Source organism: Lepisosteus platostomus, chromosome 13, assembly GCF_059453375.1.
Source record: "Lepisosteus platostomus isolate fLepPlt1 chromosome 13, fLepPlt1.hap1, whole genome shotgun sequence".
Taxonomy (NCBI): domain Eukaryota; kingdom Metazoa; phylum Chordata; class Actinopteri; order Semionotiformes; family Lepisosteidae; genus Lepisosteus; species Lepisosteus platostomus.
This window is the reverse complement of record NC_142623.1, coordinates 19,426,847-19,439,654: the sequence shown is the minus strand read 5'-3', so window position 1 is coordinate 19,439,654 and position 12,808 is coordinate 19,426,847. Positions and strand designations below refer to the sequence as shown.

General features: G+C 41.0%; 1 protein-coding gene across 8 annotated transcripts in view; it reads right to left on the bottom strand.

The window, feature by feature from the left end:
* Positions 1-12,808, bottom strand: part of adgrl1a (adhesion G protein-coupled receptor L1a) — a 310,848-nt gene that overhangs the window by 68,895 nt on the left and 229,145 nt on the right. The window lies entirely within an intron of this gene.

Here is a 12,808-nt window from a genome sequence, read left to right as displayed (position 1 = left end):
GAACAGACAGCCATGGGGGAATGAGACAGTAAATAAGAGGGGGAAACCAGGAAGAGAAAAAGAGAGGAAAAAAAATGAGAGTCAGGAAACTGGGATACTGCAGATATTGTGATCTGTCCAAACGTAATCAAGCACTTTGGACAACATGTAGGGAAGTACTCTCAGAGAGAAGAATGAAATTAAGGGACTCCCATTGAGTCCCAGCAAGATTCAAGAACAGCTAAAAAACAAAGCACACATTATGAATTCAAATATTTGCATCCCAGCCTCTTTCATTCATTCTCTTCATTCAGTAGGATCCCTTTCAGCTGAGATAGTGACGAGAAACTGGATGTGCCTCCAGTTCAGGGGTTGGTGGGTTTGGCAGTGGTTTTCAAGGACACAGAGACCCGCAGTTTGCTGCAGCCATACTCCTCAAACCATCCACGCTTTGCCCACTGCTGGATAAGTCTATTCCTATTCATTTAATTGTCTCATCTTGTAGCTTAGTTCCAATCTGACTGTATTTTATATTGGGTCCTGTAGCATAAGTGTACAGTATATCAAAATTGTTCATTACAAACACTAGTTAATGTTTTTTGTGTTAAAACTGGTAGTTTGCTAGCATCATGGGTGAATTTAGGTTTTGTGAGATATTGTTTCAAAAATTAAAAATTGTCAGATGACATCAATCCAGTCCTATTATACCATTATTAAATACTTGCCGTTATCTGGAGAGAAGATGAAAATGCAGAATCATTAAGACAGCTACAGTAAGTGTTAATAGTGTAGACATGGAAGGGCAAGTTGGTGCAGTGGTTAGTGTTGCTATCTGGCAGCGCTGCAGCTCTGGGCTCAATTCTGGACCCAATTCTGGACCTGGGGTGCTATCTCTGTGGAGTTTGTAAGTACTCCCTATGCTGGTATGGGTATCCTCTGGGTGCTCTGGTTTCCTCCTACAGTCCAAAGACATACAAGTAAATTAAGTGTCTTCAGTTAAAACTGATCCTGGTGTGAGTGTCTGTGTTTTTGTCTGTATATGCCCTGCAATGGACTGGTGTCCTATCAAGGTTGTCCTGCGTCTTGTGGCCCTTGCATGCTGGGATAGGCTCTGGCTCCCCTGCAAACCTGAATTGGATAAACTGGTTAGAAAATGGATGGATAGAATCCATGACCCCAGGTTAAAGGTATGTGCAACACAGACATGATAAATCAACCGGAATCAATTCACTTGATGAAGTTTACCAGGGAATTCAAAATTCTGAAGCAGACTGAGAAAATCAAAGTAAACCTTCATTTTTAACTCCAACACACAGATGGAGCTGGAACCTCCAGGGAACACAAACAATTTTGTTAGTTGTGAGATCAGAGTGGATCATTGGGAGTTGATAGTTCCAGTTTTTAAAGTGGTTCAACAGAATTCACATCAAATCAGTTATCAGGAGCAGAATGGTCTGTTCTGGAAATGAACTGCAGTGATTTCTGGTAAGAGAAAAGTTGGTTTTTCATTACTCAAGGAGTTGCAAGACCATAGAACACACTATCAAGTCACAGAGTTGAAAGAATAGACTCTAAAGGAAATATGCTATAGAGGCCTACTTCTATATTGATATAAATAGAAGAAAATAGGTGAGTTTTTTATTATGCTTCCGTGGTTTTGTTCTTTGTTCTTATACTGATTTACCTTACTTTACCAGCACTTTTCTATGTTTTTATAGTGTCTTCACATTTATTAAACTTGACTACGGATTTTACATACCCAGCTCTAAAGGATTGAGTAACGCAACTTTTATCACAGGGTAGGTATGTTCGCAAGCTTTCAGCAGATTCCTATGATACCACACAGCCTTGTTAGCACCCCTCACACACCCAAATGATTTACATCCTTGTCTGCACATTCTGTAATTAACCACATACAGTATATCAATACACACCCAGCTGTGCAGACTACAAGTTATCAAATTGTCGCAAAACACAGAGGCCTACTGTCATTCCAATAAATAGCATTTTGCATAATGTTCCCACATATTTTTGCCTGTACTTTATACAGCAGTTGCTTGCGACAGAGGTTTAGTTTAATCTTTTAGTTTTTCAGGGAAGCTAAGCAGAATTAAAACATTCAGTGTCTCTCAACACCTGGAATAGGACATAACAAGATGGACAACCAGTTCTGAAACATACCTGTACAACAGTAATCTTAAATAATAAAACAGTAATCTCCTTGAAATGGTACCGCCTGGCTAACTGTAAGATGTCCTTGTGCCTTGTGATAGTGGAGTTAGTGGAGATGACAGAGTGACTGAGTGGAACACAGTTAAATGTAACACCCCATGTTAACCTACAGATCTCATTCCTATCATTAGCAAGCTGGGGATGTGGGATCAGTGAGAGTGTGAGCAGGCAGTAACTGATTACTGACTGTCTTCACAGGGGTGAGGGAACTGGTGAGAGAGAGCGCAAGAGTGTTGGGCACAGATTAGCGGTACCCACTGAGAGACGCAGAAGCTCCAGACGTGCACTGTCGCTTCCTGGTGGCTGTGAACGAACGGCACAGAGAACCACACTATATGCACTCTCAGAGGTGAAGGGCAGACCTGTCTTTTGTTCAGCTCAGTTCAGGTCAAACTTTATTAGTCCCTGAAGGGGAAAACAGTTTTTGCAGCAGAATCTAACACAACAATTTGACAGAAACAAACATCACCCACAAAGATCAGCACTACAGTGTTTCAGGAGATAAGTAACTTATTTTACATTGTTTGAGAATGAGATTGCAGAGGAGATTAAAGATTTCCTAAGCCTATAACTGGTACACCTAAGGGCACAGAGGCGTCTCCCCGATGGGAGTATTGAGCCACACACTCCATATTGCTGTTATTAAATCCAATGCAGTTTAAATCAATTTTTCCTTCTTGTTCCCCATCCTGTTACAGTGGAAACTGATTCCATTTCCACTTGTACGGCTAACTCCAGCTAAACCACTAACGGGAAGAAACATACCAGGACTGAATTCTAATTAGAGCTTCTGCTTTTCAGTGTCTCTTACAGCTTTTCTCCTTTCCACTACATAATCAACTGACATCTATTTAAGATGATAATGACAGCCTTCCTTTTAATGTTTACATATTATCATTGAAGTGCTAAGAGTAAGACTTTGTCTAATCAAGGCTAACATTCTTTAGTAATCCAGGACAGCTGAGCTACCTAAGCACATCGAACTGGTCTTAATTTACAAGCTTTTGCAGCATAATAGCTAAAATGACTTGTAAAGATTGGCTGAGCTTTTCTTTTCCATTGAAGGACAGATAGCAGAAACCCCATAACAAATGAGAGAGCAGTATTCTCATTACTGATTACTTTTTGTTAACAGCAAAGCAATTCCGATCAGATATAAGGTGGGTCCAAATTAAAAGATTTCATTTTTTGCATTGTCTGGAGATCAGATGGTATTTACAAGATTGCAAGCTGAAAAGAAGATACTGTGTTTGGCTCCTGTTTGCACAGGAATGTCCATTGGCCAGACATTAATAGCAATGGGAAACAAGCATCTAATGTCAATATTTTACTTTAAAAAGGCCTTGCTCACTGCTGAGACTTCTGCAGAACGTCGCCGGCCCAATTTCCCCACAACGCTGTGCAAAACAATTTTGAAAGAAAAGCACAAGTACACTTTAAGACTGCTGTACTCAAAATAGACACTTTTGTGTTGTGTTCCCCAGCTCCCCAGAGTCCCAGCTGAAGCAGAGCTTTCTCAGTCTGTGAATCAATCTCATGTCACCTCAGACGGACTGCTAACAGTTTCCCTTCTTCCTTGTCACTGTTGCTAAACAGAAATGAACTGGCAAGGGGTGTCTGTGCAGTCTTCGACTCTTTCTCCAGTAAAATGTGCTAAGTGCCTCTAACGTTTCACAGTTTAACTCCTCAGAAAATCGCTGAACTTTTCAGGAGACCTGCAGTACCAGACAGATGATGTACAGTAGTTACTCTTATTTAGCCTGCCTAGGTAAGACATCCCTTTAAATTAATTTCTGGTCTTCTAGGAATGTAATTACACATACTGTACAAGTTAAGGAACTTAATCCCTCTAGTGCTGAATGGAAGAGACTGGAACGAACAATTAAAACTCAACACAGACGACTACTTCAGGAATAACAGTAGATCAAGAACTTAAGACCACACGTTTTTCCAAAGAATGGTTGAATGTAATTTAGAAATATAAAAAAAATCATTTTATTAAACAACGGGTTGAGGGGATCTGGAACATATCACTGAAGGAGATTCCCACAGATCTTTTAAGAAACAGACGAACACGATCCATGGAACTATCTAATGAGCAAAATGAACAAATGATCTGCTCTCATTTGCAACTTTTCTTATATTCTTCAACTACCCCCCTCCCTAATGGAGAAGAAAGGGCAGGAAACAGCAGGAAACACTGTTTTTTTTTTTGGTCCAGGCATCAGACCAATGTTAAGACCACGCCTTTTGTAAGAATTATAATGGGATCTTCGATGTCAATTGTGTGAACAGATCTTGTTTATTAAACCTCATCTGAAAGACAGGAATTCATTTAGTGCTGTGTCTTTTGTCTAGTACAAAAAAAAAGTTTCTCCATATGGATTTTTTTTTTGTTCTCTCCTTTGTGCTTGATGGTTTCACCATCTGGTGATGGATACACTGTAATATAATTCTATAAAATACCATGCTTCCACTTCCACTGATTTCCTTTTGATTATTGTACTGAATAACTCCGTCTGTACAGTCTGTGCTAATCACTGTTAGGTATTCTGTGACAACTTATTGTGAAAGGCACTATACAAAATCTGAATGGAAAATGAATCATGACTGCCATATAATAACATCACTTTATATACCCTTTACAATTTCTTGCATTAGGAACTTGTCTTTTCGCATACCCTAGCTTGCTCTCCATGAGACACACAGACAGGGAGAGAGCCTGGGGTCAGAGCGCAGGGTCTGCCATTGTACAGTGCCCCTGGAGCAGTTGGGGTTAAGGGCTTGTTCAGGGGCCCAACGAAGTAGGATTCCTCTGCCAGCTGCAGGATTTGAAGCGGCAACCTTCCAGCCACAGGCGCAGATCCTTAGCCACAGAGCCACCACTCCACCCCATAATGTAAACTTATGTAGATGTAGATATATCTGAATGTACGGGACATGGTGGTGCAGTGGTTAGCTTTGCTGCCTCACAAAAAGGGGCCCTTGTTCAATTCCTGGAAAGCTATCTGTGTGGAGTGTGATCTCCCCGCATTAAATGGGTTACCTTGGGTGCTCAGATTTTTTTCCACAGTCCAAACATACTAAATTGGCTTCTGGGAAAACTAGTCCTGGTGTGAGCATGTGTGCTTATCTGTGTTTGTGTCTGTGTGTCTGCACTGTGATGGACTGGCATCCTGTCCAGGGTGTACCCTGCTTTGGGATCATTGTTAGCTAGGATAGGCTGTGGCTCCATCTCAACCCTATATTGGCTAAAGGGGTTATAAAAAAATAGATGTATGGATATTTGAATTTTTCAAGATTGTAAGCCATCTGGGGTCTTGTGCTTTTTGAACCATAAACTTGAAAACAGGAGGCTACAAACAGCTATGTTTGTTCAACTAAGCAAATAATTAGCTCACCAAGATATCAGAGAGCTGAAACTCAGAGGGGAACTCAGGAAGGAACCCCAGTGGACCCTTGAGTCAATTGCTTGGTCACAAAATCCATTAAAGGATGTCAGCACTCTGTGATACCCTTAATTTGTATTTTCCGAACTGTATACAGTTATACGATTCTCTGGTTCAAAGGGGCTTGAAGAGGTGCACCACATTCCATCACCCTTGTCTGAAGGCTGTGACACTTACTGGTCTCCACTGCCATTCCTGACACAAAGCTCTCTCCTAGTAAGGTGGGTTGCAAAATTTAGTCAAAATCTGGCTTGCGCCACAAGTCTTTTTGGTTGTACCCTGGAAAGACACTAATACTGCCTCAATTTATAATAGCATTACCTATCTACTGAAAACAGTTAACTTGAAGTAGATAATGTACAGTGATTATTGGGAAAAAATAGACATTACCACAGACCTAGATTATCATAGCCCAAATATCATAGAATAACACTATCCAGCAAGCTTGGCACTGGCAGTTACCAGGGAAATGAGATACAGTTCTGAAGTAATCCTGCATCAGTTGGGATATAATTGCTTTTCAGCTTGCCTGACCACTTTAGCAAAATCACCCCCCTACCCCTGTCCTTTTTGTGTTCAGACCTGCTGCTTTGTGGGAGAACAAATGGTTTTTTAAATAAGAAATGAGAGTGCAAAACGAAAATCCTTTTCTCGCCGGGAATTTGAATCCAGGCAAAACAGGGCTTGCTTTAAACAAGAGGAGCGGAGACACAGCTTGCTGCTGCAATCAAAGGCCTGCCTCTCAACAGCCAGAACCCCTTATTCCACATTTCAAATTAAATGTCTAAGGAGGCTCATTTGTAGTTTATAAGATGTAATTCTGCAATCCCTCTTCCCCTCCCATCAATATTTTCTGGGAGGTAAATGGAAAATCTTTTACTCTGCTTGTGGTCTGTTTGCTCAGGTGGGAGATCAAGCTGTTTTCATCCAGTTTTGTGTTTTCAAATGTCAAACCCAGTCAGATGTCAGCAGCGCAATGAGAGGGGATCCAGAGGTGTGGGTTCATGCTGTTATTGCCTCTGGTTTAGATTGCTGCCGTGACCTGTTTGTTGGTTTCCTAGCTGTGAAATTGCACAGGACAGCCTTTGTCTTCAAAAGGCCAGAACAAAATTCTCACATACAATTTCTTTCAACAGGTTACTCCTGTGCTCATATTGCTACAGCAGCTACTGGTGGGGTTTGTGGTTTGTAATCAGTATATTTGATAAAAAAGTATCAAGCTCGAAATCACATATGGAAATGGACTGATGGCAGGGCTATGTTGACCCAGGAGGTCACGGCAGTTAATGTTAGCGGCCTTGGTGACCAGTTGCTGGTGGTCTACCTCTGGACTAGAATTTCCAAGCCAATGTTCCAGTATGGCGACTGGAGACACGGTGCTATAACACATGATGACCTGCAGATGAGATATTAAACTGAGGTTCTGGTTATTTGGTCATTAAGAATCCTACGGCACTGTGGCATTACTTTGAGGAGTAGGGGTGTTAACCATGTTGTGCTGGCCAAATTCCACTCTGAGCTTGCACAGCCTTGTTTTTCTCACTTGTCTAATCTGATTGGTTAAGATTCTGTTGGCACAGATTAGCTGTCGTATTTCACAGGTGGGGGATCTTTGGGGATTAAAATGGGATATAAATGTAATGAATTGTCATTATCTTTCAATAATTCTATTAAAAAAATGCACACTCCTCCTTCAATTTTCTCTAATGCAGGAGTTTCTTGAATTTTAAAACAGTGTATTTGAAGTGCTAACTGGCTCTAAATGTATCATAGATTGCTAAGGTAAAACAGGTGGGTTTTTCAGATTCTTCTACTTAATGTCTCATATACAAACACATAAGGGCAAGCCTGATTGTTGCATCAGACATTAATAGAATTTGTAGTAATAGTATTGCATCTTTAACCTCATTGGATTCATTTAGGCAGCTTTAATCTTGCTGAATGGCCTCATCTGGTCTGGCACATATATTTCATCCCAGACATGATCTGTGAGGCCTGATCAGTTGCTCACATATTATGATTCTCAGCTGACCTTGATAAGCGTGAGTGTCTTACACACACATATTGTACATGTATATTACTACCTTTGTATGGACATCCCATGAATTCAGTCCCAATAGTGTCTTGCCCCTGTGTCTGGGAGATCCTCACTTTGCCGATGTCTCCTACCATCACTGTCCTCAGCTACCACATACTAAATCTGTATTTCAAGGCTCTAAACCTCTTCAACCCAGCCAGGAGCCTTTTACTTGACAAACGCTACTCAGCTACTCAAGGATCGCTGATCCTTTTTTTAAAAAATAGACTGAATTGTTTGTATAATCCCACATTTGATTAAGGAAATGGAGATACAACGTTTTGTACTTTAAACCCTGTCCACTTTGGAAAAAGAGCACAATGCATGACTGATTCCATCTGTGAGCAGATAAATGCATCAGGTTACCTCATCTGCACTTACACAGCTCTGTCTTCACATGAGCGGCTCATTTTGATATTTCTTTGAAAGAACAAGGGGGGGGGGGGAGGAGGTTCATTACAGTATGTACTACAGAATGTTGGCAATAGAGAAGGAACTGAGAAAATGCAGGAGCGTCTTTCTCTCTTTTTCTCTGAGAAAGGCGCATACGATTTTAATTAAAGTTCTAGAAAAGCTAACTCATTCCAGTCTATAGGAAGCTTAAAGCAAGTGGGAGACAGACATTTCCTTTGCTGAGAGCTGTCTGGGGCTGTGTTCAGGGAACACCCGCTCACATTGCACAGAAAATGCTCAAAGATAAAATAATTCTGGCTTGTCAGTATATTTTATACAACATGCCTCCCAGCTAAGCAATCATAGTCTTATCTGTTTCTCTGGGTGGTGACAGGGGGGTTGCACGATACAGTTCAGCTACTGGATTCATCCCCAAAATTAGGCTGCAGTCCAAACAGGGCTTTGGAGCTGTTTGAGTGCCTTTTAAAAACCAGAGATTTGAGTCCCACTGCTCTCTCCTCTGCGTTGTCTCGGAGGCTGAACTATGTTTAGAATGCGTAGGATCTTTCTGCAATCCAGCCATGCTTACATTTGCGCTCATGTCCTGCAGGGACTCTCACAGATGTGGAGAAAAAAAAATAAAAGTGCCTGGATGATAAAGAAAAGGAGGGAGGGGGAGAACAGCCTGTGATGACAGAAAAAGCAAGTGAGAGAGACTGAAATAGCTCTTCAAATAGGCTTGGACTGTAGGCGACTGCCTTCTGGAAATTCAGCTCTCAAAGATTCCCGCTTTCTCTCTCTGTCAGGCTTCAGGGGATTAGAGAGAAAAGCAGGATCTCACACCTCCCTTAAGGGTCTTTACTGTCTTGAGCCTGCTATGGCACAGGCTGGATGCTACAGTCTACAGATCCCTGGTTCAGATCCGGGCTATGCCACTAACTGCTCACTCTGGACAAGCCATTCATTTGACCCCTAGTCACCTGCAGACAAGCACATGGCAAAATCATGGAGCATGAGACAAACTTCCCTGATGCAACTTTCATACACTCATTACTTAAAATATTAGAACCCTGCACTGAGAAACTGATCAGTATGCGTCCAACAAGAAATATTTGTATCCCAATCCCATCCAACATGCTTCCAGCAGAATCTTCTTCATCTGGGGCTGTGATGAGGGGAATGGTGTTTGGAATTGCATATTGGATTCACTGCATCTAGAGACACTCAAATTTTTATCAAGCTTGCCAATCCAAGATCACGAATGTATAAATAATATTCATTCACTGAAGCTGGTTGCACTCATTGCTACTGATAACTTTTCATGGTGAATCACAGCAATCCAAACAAGAGCCTACAGCTTGGATAAAGCTCTTTACTGAAGATGGGAGATTTATTTGAAATATCAAAAGATAAATCACAAAAAAACAAAACAAGCACCATACAATTTGACGAAGAAAGCAAGACATGACATGTCAGATGTAACTGAGTACCTCTTTAATGCTAAATATACTGTATATGATCAGCTGTCTTTGGTTGAATTCTTGAGCTATTTTACAAGGCACTAACCTCTTGGAGCTGGCTAATACAGTATGTGTCATTTAAGTAACAAAACAAGCTTGCAAATTGTGCTTTGGCTTCAATACAAGCAATCACAAATTGAAATGTAAATGTGCACAGAACTACGGATGCTCAAGCATCTCATGTTTGCAGCCCTGGATGAACTTGATTCACTTTCACTCGGCGAAGATGTTGATGTACATCACACGCAAACTAATTAGCTTCCTTAAAGCAAATTCATTTTCATTTAGCTTTTGTCTCTGTGCCAGAAAATCAGACTCAGCTGTGCTCAGAAAGTGCAACAGAGCTGGAAAGACATTTAGGAAAAGCAGAGTGATTCATCTGTTGGACAGAACCAGTTTCAATGGGACAAATGCAGAACTTCACAGCACACCAGGTGGAACTGCAACATTCTACCTATGCTGCATTTGCAATGGTGTCTGCAAGGCTACTCTTGCATGATAGCTTTATCCAATTCAGGTGCAGGTGCAGGACTCCATCACTCCGGTGATGCAGAAAGGTCACAGATTTTCACTGCTTTTACTCTCTCTTTTTCTACTCACAAATTTACAAATAACAACCTGACCTGAAATGATGTCAGTTTCAGGTCAGATCAGGATAGATTTTTCTTAACATGACTAGACCCAGTGTGAACTGACAGGTCTCACAGGAGCCATACTGTACATTTGCATCTCAAAACCTACTGCCAGTTCAATTTTAACTGAAGCACTTTGTATTCACATATTCAGCTACTTTCATGAACATACTGTATGAACATGAGCTCAAGAGTGGCTACAAACAATTCAGCCCATCTTACTTAATCAACAGGTCATTGCGGTTCAATGACCCCAGGGTCCTGTCAGACGTTTTCTTGAAGGAGACCAGTGAAAGGGGTTTGAACACATTTATGAAGTTTGCACTAGACACTCAGCTCCTTGTTTCATCTCTAAATTTACTAGCTCTTTATTTTCTCCTGTCCTTCTTTGGCAAATAAGTATTGAATACTAAAATCCCCCCACTGTCTCCCTTGTTCAAGAGCAAATAGATCTCGTTCTTCTAAACCTGTCTGTATATAATATTCCTTTCATATTAGTATTCTGGTCACATTAGGGTCATGCTGTGATTGAAAATAATCAAAACTTTGACTGGCACATTTCTACAAATAGGTATGAGCAAAAAATTGGACTTCTGTTTCTGGATTAGGATGCGAAACAGAATACTGGATAGGCAAGTATCTCAAATTAGTTTCCTTTTTTGATTTGAGTGTGATGGCACTTTAAAACTGAAAGGAAGGAGAACGTTTTGTATCAGGGGATTTCAGAGAAGCCAGTGCATACACATGCTCAGAGGACCAAAGCACATTGTTGTAAATCATGTTTATTTGACATTAGAACATTTACTCTTTCCTGAGCATTTTCTAGTATTTTTACTCACAAAATGAGTAGATGTAAACAAAAGTATTGCATGGATAAAATGCTATCATTGTTTTCCCTTTATTATGGAAAATAAAGAAATGCTATAATTTATTTATATTTCAGATTCTTAAATCAAGCGTTGATGTTTTTTTCCGACAGTAAGCAAATCGTGTTTTATAAAGAGCCCCAGAGGATAAGATCATTTTGTTTTGCTTACTATTTTTTATTTTTTGTTCATTTGGCTGATGCCTTGATCCCGGCAGACTTAAAAAGATTACAATACAAAAATATAATACATCATAATGCTTATGGAAGGTATTGCTCTGCAGTTTTATTGTCAAGAAAAAATAAGCAATTTAGACCTATTGATTTTCTTACATTCAGTCAAGCAAAAGACTATATGAAGGTAATTATCAATGTACTGTATAAAGGTACTGATTCAGTTCACCTGGTGTTTATTACAATCAAGTCTTCAGATTCAGTAATTTCCATATGAAAGAGAGTGTCCTGTGTTCTGTTCATATTTCAGTTTTTCAATACATCCATGTACAGCAGTTTCCTTTAGGAAATGTATCTGCATTTCTTGCCAATGATAAGAATCAGAAAAACTTACAGATTTGATAGGGCATTGGAAATATTTGATTTATCAGGGTGTAACATTCAGTGAAGGTGGCTATTTTGTGCTTTCTGACATGGGGTGTTTTATTCTTGACCATTTTCAGAACCATTTTCAGAATTATCAGAGAGAATTAATGTTGCGAATGAGAAAGACTTGAAACGTCTCAGGAATTTCAGGTAGGCCAGTTTAGCGGCGAGGCTTATTAATAAGAAAGAATTAAGTGTTTCTGAGCTTTCCCAAATTAGGCCCCATTTCTCTGTTCATCTCTGTGGTGCAGCCACAGAGAAACTATTCATGCAGGCTGATTTAAGATGGTTCCTTTGATAAGGACAGCTCCCAAAGGGGGATGCACTTAGCTAAGCCTGGCTATCATGATCAATGGTCATCCATTGGCGCCTATCTGTCTAGGGAGTGCCAGATGGACATCTGGACTGCATTCCTAAGTGTCAGGAGTAAGTGACTCATATCTCACCTTGATCAACCAATCCGGGACTGGTAGGGCAGAGTAACCCACGTGGGACTCTGATGCCCATGGAACTTTCAGCCAATGAACGAGCTGAAGTTCCTCCAGGTAAAAACAGGCAACACAGAGAGCCTGGGAGATTCAGAAGGGAAGATTCAGTAAGATTCAGTAAGATTCTGGAGAGAATTCTGTGGACTTTTCTAAAGGGAATTCAAAGGAGAATTCCAGGTCAGGACGGCCCAGGAGCAGAAGGCTCCCAAGGGCAGGACATTCTCGCAGCGCGCCTCCTGACCATCCTGAGACTCAGCCCGGACAACCACGGAACGGCCAGTGTGTCCGAGTGCCAGAACTTTCCTTTGTTCTAAGAGTCTAGAGCGGAGGTTGCCAGAGAGTAACCAGAGGATCCACTCGAGGTTAGCACCAGCAGCAAGCCTCGTGAACAGGTCGGAACTGTGGACAGCTGAATCACTATTCAGAACTAGCTCTTCATCAGGAACGAACCGGTCCTCTTCCCGACTTGCTGGGACCCACAGTCATCTTTTCTCCTGTGCGCAAACTTTGCTAGTTAAAGCCAACACTAACTAGCAGGCCAGTGAGCATCAGCAGCGCACCGTCGCAAGCCGC